This window comes from Tenebrio molitor, chromosome 4 (assembly GCF_963966145.1).
Source record: "Tenebrio molitor chromosome 4, icTenMoli1.1, whole genome shotgun sequence".
In the NCBI taxonomy this organism is placed as follows: domain Eukaryota; kingdom Metazoa; phylum Arthropoda; class Insecta; order Coleoptera; family Tenebrionidae; genus Tenebrio; species Tenebrio molitor.
The window spans coordinates 19207761-19215155 of record NC_091049.1 but is presented as its reverse complement, the minus strand read 5'-3'; positions in this window follow the sequence as shown (position 1 = coordinate 19215155).

Genomic DNA, 7395 nt, shown 5'->3' with positions numbered 1-7395 from the left:
TTTCACCATTGTGTAAATCGAATGGTGAAGCAGTTCATTACTAGGTGTTTTGAAGGTAGCTCAGGAAATTATTTTGTTAAATTATTTTCTTTTAGAAACTGCTGATGACATATTAATGTTAAAGTAGGTACCTAAATAAGTAAAAGGGAATATAGCGATTTTGGACTTTTGATAGTTTTACTTCTTGGTATGAACAAATCTTGAAAACATCGGAGAAGAAAAAGAATTCATAAATAACAAACATATCAGGGCCGTAGCTAGAATGTTTACGCAGGGGGGGCACACTAGTTGGACAGGGGGGCATCGTGATATTTTAAAGTAGGTAGTGTTACTAAATGACTTAAATACTTAATTCTTTTGTATAAGCATATATTTGATTAAATATCTGAATAGAAAGAAAAAATATACATACAAATATAAACATATTTAAAATAATTGTAGACGTCTATTTTTCATCTCATTGAATTTTCTTAAAACTTTTTGGAAATCTACATTGTTTGTTCTCTCTTTTTCGAATCCCAGAAAAACAAGTTTTGCCAATCTTTGGTGCGTCATTGATAAACGCTGAGGGCGGTCAATTCTTGTGAGGACAGAAAATGTTGATTCACACAATGCTGTACTGCACCCAAATGTCCGTGCAGTAGCTAATAATTTATATGTCTCTTCAAAGGCTGTCTTTTGACGGTAGATCTCTTCAAATGTATTAACACTTGCAATTTTTTGCAGATAAGATTTAACAACTGCGAATTCTTCTTTCGAAGGCAATGTAATCCCAAGGGAAGATAGATGTTGAATGTTGTCAAAATCTAATGCTTCCGCCGCAGAAATGGATTTTAATAATTCTTTGTTGTTACTTAATCGCTTATTCATTTCTATTAAAATTATATCTAATATTTCGTCAAACTACATATTTAAAGGTTTAGCCTTTGAAACCTTAGGCCCTTGGTGCAAAGAAACAATAGATTTCATTAATGTCATCGGAGACCGACTTTTCGCGGAATCAGGGGATTCAAAATCTAAGAAATTCCTTTTTGAGAGGATTTCCCTTGCCATTCAACGTGGAAACGCTGCAAGCATTCGGGGCACTTTTCCAGATTCCGCATTATTATCGGAAATTTTCGCATTGTAAATTAAAAATGTTATTTTATGTTAAATTTTAATAAATAACTTTTCATATCTCATTAAATATTTGTTTTAGTAAAATATTGTCTTCATCAATCTCGTCGTTTAATCCAGTTGTTTCCATAACGACAAAATCTTTCATAGTTGAGCTAGCTGTTTTTTTCCTCTTAGTACGATGTTCTGATTCACTAACTTCAAAATCTCCAGTGGTACTGTACTGCAATGTTTCCTCGTAACAATTCTGATCAGTTCGCAAATTTTGTAGAGATTCTATGACAGCATCTATTAGTTTTGTAGAGTCATTAAGACTAGTTTCGCGTACTTGCAATTGTCTGTCTGCTGGTTCCAATGTTTTTAATATTGTTCTCATGAACACCACACAGAACCGAAATTCACGTTTTCTGATTAAATTAAGCAAACCGCTAGCTTCTGCTACATCCTCGCCATTGTATTCTTTACTTGCAGCGACCAATTTTAAAACGTCACAAATGTCTTTATAATTTTTATGAATTATATCGGTCACATGAAGGTGTCCATTCCAACGTTGTTCTAAAAGACGACTCAATGTTTGTCCTTTGTAATTTTTGGCAACACATCCACGTTTGAGAAACATATACAACATGGAACACTGATCAAAAAATTGTTTAACAACAGAAACCTCATGTATCGCTTTTACTACAACTAAATGAAGACGATGATTGCAGCAATGAACATATGGTACAGGCCGGTTTAATTTTTTCTGCATTATTGCTTGTAGTCCACCTCGCTTTCCACTCATCACCGAGGCTCCATCATAACACTGACTGAGTAAATAATCAGTGTTTATGTCACTTTCCTGAAGAATATTTAAAGTTAATTCCGCTAATGAGTGAGCATCTAATTCTTCAGTAGTCTTGATACACAAAGTCGACTCATAAGCTTTGCTTTCTTTTACATAGCGAATCCCGAGGGCGAAATTTTCTCGACCTCTTTTGTCTTTAGTACCATCTGCAAGAATTGTAAACCAAGGTACATCCGCATTTTTTACGTCATCCACAATGTTTTCGCGAACACAGTCGGTCAAAATTTGAATGACATCATTTTGTATTTCTGGTGAAAGTTATGTAGCATTACGTGGAATCCCTTTATAACATTCCATCAATTTTTTATCTTTACGTAACGTAAATTCAAAGAGGTTTTTAAATAAACTTTGTTCTTCATGTTCTTCAATATTGTAGCTTCCTCGCATAGGTAATTCATTTACAGCTAGGAACTGTACCTATAATTTCAGCAATTGATGTTACGTAATAGTGATTTCGTTGGAGTACCTCGTCATTTACTAGTGAAGAAATTTCCATACCTTTTGATAACCGGAGTTTTTTTTCATTCCACATTGCCATTGATAAAATGTGTGTATTCGAAGAGTTATGTTTTGGTAATCCCTTTGATTTTTCCAATGCAGTTTTCCAATTTTTAAATCCAGTGCTTGTAAATACATTTTCTTTTGAAGCATGAGGTTGAAATTGACGACAAGCATAACAGAAAATTGCGTCTCTGCGGGGAGAATATTCAACCCAAATGAATTTTTCAAACCACTCTTTATTGAAACTGCGTCCATCTCTGTTTTTTGGGTATGACGGTAATTTTATGTGTATAATATCATCTCCAATTGCTGCAATGTCTGTCGGTGGCAAATTTGTTTCACTTTGGGTATTCGAAGTAGATGATAACGTAGAGGGACCATCTTCCCTTGGAATACTTTTTTTAATTAAAAATTTGTCCATTTTAGTTAATTCAACACATACACAAAACTCCACTTGGAAAAACTTTAGGGGTCTGTTTTTTAGCACTTCTTGATACCTACTAACAAGAGGTAAGAGTAAATGAATATGATATTCACAAGCGAGCTGTTTGTTTCCCAGCAAAGCTTTACATACTTCTTTTGGCTTCTTAGAAATCCGTTACTCGAATTTTATTGCTTTCAAAGCAAAACAGTTAAAAGACACCGGATACCGCAAGGTATTATTGATAAGAAGCCGGGTCAGTTTTCAAATCGCTTTCTTAAATAAAGTTGAGCGAACTCATGCATTACTCATTTAATTTTTGGATGGATAAAAAATATGTTTTTGAAAGTATGTAGTAGTTATGTCCAAATTTTTCCAGGGGGGGGGCAGTTACCGCTTTCAGGGGGGGCTGAGCCCCACCTGCCCCCCCCGTAGCTACGGGCCTGAAACATATTATGGAAGTTTTGAGTGAAACAGCATAAAATATTGGCACTGGACCACACTGACCTACAGTTCAACGAATGGAGAAGACTTAAAATTAAAAAATATAGATCCACTAGGTGTCAGAAACTGTTGTAATGGTTCGTGTGGAGTTATTGATGGAAAATGTAGGCAAGTGATTTCCTTGTAGTTGAATTTCTTTAGTATAACAAACACACCGATGTCAGAATATTCAATAATTTCAAGCTTTGTTCCAACAAAGAAAATATCTTGGTACAATGTATCAATCATTATATGCGTAACTTCACACAAGCGGTAATGTCCATTTTCATTGATGCCATAGCATACAAACATTCCTTTTTTGTATTCCGTTCCTCTGAATTTCACTTTTTCGCCAATAAACGACTGCTTAAAAGTGCATTCCTTTTTAATAACACTTGACACATATTCTGGAAAACCGTCGGGACTGAAAATTGTCACAGACTCACAAATGACATTATCGTTAAATGTAGAATCCTGAGACAGCAAAAGAGCCTGAAGTAATTGATGTTTCTCCGAAAAAGAAAACAAAATGTTTTTATAATTGGGGCTATGCCGGACTATATTTTTGAAATATCTGTGCTTGCTTTCAAATCGAAGCGTCCAAAGTGGTCGCAATGGACCAAATTTAAGAATCAAGTCAGGATAGTGGAGTATATAATGATGTTTTGGTCTTATTTTTACATTAGGAAATAATGTTATTCGTAGGTTAATATATTCAAACAACAAAGACCGTAAATGTGCCACTTGACCAATTGAAATCTTGAAAGACATAACAAAACTGGAGATTTTACGTAAGATTAATAACATTTTCCAAACAGGATCTGACGTATCCACTAGATCATATATTGCCAAAGGAAAAATTTGCAATAATCTAATATTTTCTGTAGCACTACCTGGCAGTTTCTCTCCTTTTTTTATACTCGGAACTTTTTCGTATGCTTCGTTACGAAATCTAACACTTTGCAGTTTTAAATTGAGGTAATCATATGTAATAGTCTTTTTAGACACAAAATAATTTACCACCAACATAAGATCGTACTGGACGACACCTTCATACAAGTCATGTGCAATACATGGTGGTAGACCTGGGGCTGCAACATGAAAGTATTTTAATTGATTCAAGGCTGAATCACATGTGATTCCTCTAGAAGTCTAGAAGATTCACCGGGCGTCATGTCACACAGATCCACATCAAGCTGATAGGAATTTTTTGTTCTCAAAGAATCATTTCGTAATCTGATATCACTTTCAAATTCTGCTTTGGTTATGTGACAATAACGACAAAAGTAAGTATTTTTCGAAAAATTTTCTACGTAGCCCCCTATTTGGTGGCTACCTAAATTATCTCCTATTACGGCTATTACCGACCCTCTAACTCTTTCTGTTCCATTGTTAAAATTCATATCATCTTCTAAAGTACGAATATCTCTGATTAAAATTTCACAAATTTGTTTAAAACCATATTTCTTTACATCTGATTCTAAACATAAAGTCACTAGTTGTATATCATCCACGCGAGATCTATTAAATGAAGAAATGTTGCCCAAAACCATATAAATACCTACCAACTTGTGAATTTTTTTGGATGAACCCAGAGGGTTGCATATTTCGAAGGCATCTTGGTATAATATAATGCGAAATGCAGCACTATTGTCCTTGAAAAAGGGGTTGTTTTGGAATACCTGTCCGTCAGTAATATCTTCAAATACATTCGGCTGATTTAAATTTTTATTGCGCCACTGCCTATAAACATCGGGGTTTTTCATCAACATTTTTATTGTCTCCAAAATAGGTACCTAATATATTTTTGATGCTTTATAGTCTTGCTGAGGTCCCAAATATATACAAATAGGATCAATGTAAGAAAAATGTTCTTTATAAAACAATTTTCTAGCATAGGAAGTTCTCATCTGTCCAGTCCCAATTTTATGAAATATTTGAAACAGATCATTATCTGGAATAAAATCTATGGTTACATTTAAACCAAGCTCAGAAAGTTTTGTTGCATTTGAAGTATTTGTAATTTCATTAATATTCGTGAATCCCTCAATAATTGTTTGCAAAGCTGAATCCGTGAGGAAATGTTTAGTTTGTAATGTTAAATATGTGGTGGCCCCAGGATCTTTAAATAATTATTTTCTAAACAATCAGCGTTGTTCTGACAATCATTGAAATTTGCAATTGATTCAACATTATCAATATCAACTTGTGGATCTTTGCACAACGGCGACGTTACATCAATAACCAAACTAGTATCATGATAAACTTCCTTATTCGAATGATGTTTGCGGTAAATATAAGATTTCAACTGACTAATAGTCTTATAGACTGTTTTAGACTTTTTGCAATTTCGATGCGGGCATGTTATATTAATTCCATTTTTTATGTGCTGAAACATATGGCGAGACAATTCATTTAAATGGGTACAATGAAAGATGCATTCATTTACGTTGCACGAGAATGAATGTGTTTGAAACGGCTCTTTTTTCGAATCGTTGGAGTGATGACGAAAAAGATGCATTTTGAAGTTGGTAAGTATATTTAATAAAAGTCTGCATACAATCCTTATGAGCGCAGATAAATCTAGCATTTAATACATTTTTGTGACAAACTTGATGGCTATTGTATTTTTGAATCGACAACGTTTTATAGTTGCACATGGTACATAAATGCGACATTTTCTCGGAAGTAGGTACAAATCAAGAGATTATTGGAGGGTTCTGCACTCTTTAAACATTATGAATTTATCAAACAGACTTGTATGGATAATGTACGTACAAATTAAAATATTTACTTACTTACTTAAATTGTTCTAGTAACGAATATGAACTGAATTTGTACCAACAGTTACACAGCAGAAATTTTCCTTAATGCTGACAAAACCTCTCTCAATCATAAAATGAACAACTAATGCGAAAAACGACTTACCTTAGATAGACCTGTACTCTGTGAGAGCTAAAAATATCACTGCACAATTATCGGGGTTGGAAATACATCGATAAAATATGAAAATTGCGATTTTACAAAATGTAAGAGACACGTGCAAACCATCCAACACTTGCCGAGATTCTGAGAAATTTATGATATTCTACACACATTTCGAAATTATAAATAAATTGGCAATCATAAAAATTTCATTCATGTTAATTTGGGATCCGTACCACAAATTGTTTCTTTAAATTGTGAGTGAAGAGAAACTAATTGGAAAACACTGATTTAAATACGTCAGCTAAAAAAGGCCGGCGGCAACGCAAATGATTGGTGCAGCATTTGGCGGAAGTTTTGAACAAAATGTAACCAATTAGGTTTTATTAAACTTTTTGGGCAATACGTTTTTTTCCTGATTCATTTCATTATAGTACGTCTAGTTATACTTACTTACATACTTTGTATTTTTTGGTCGTCGTTCGTGGTTGATGTATTGCACCTTATTACTTTCCACACCATAACCAAAAATACCGTACATACAGGCTGTTTTCTAAAAAACGCCGCAAGCCGTAGCTCCGTTATTTATTGTACGATTTTAATAAGCGAAAAAAAAACAATAAAGTGGTGAAAAAAAACACTACAAAACGGCTTATTTATTAATTTTTTTCAACATTAATTTTTATGTCAAATAAGTATGAATATTTTTTTTTATGGAAGCGTATATTTTTTTATTTTTATTCTGATAGAGATTTTTTTTCTGATTTCAATGATGTCTAACACGTTGACTTTTGTGCAATAAAAATTCAAGAAAAAAATAAACATTTTATTACGTTACGTTTTATAAATGAATTTGAAAAGAAAATCAAGCGCGCCGTGGAAAACAGTGACATTGTCAAAGTGATAAATGTCATTTCGTCATTCTTTGAACGAAGAATGAACATTTGTCAGTTTTTCACGGCGCGCTTGATTTTTTTTTTTAATTCATTAATAAAAAATCGTAATGTAATAAAACTGTTTATTTATTTTATTAAATATTTATTCCACAAAAATCAGAAAAAAAATCTACCAGAATAAAAATAATATAATATATGGTTATTAA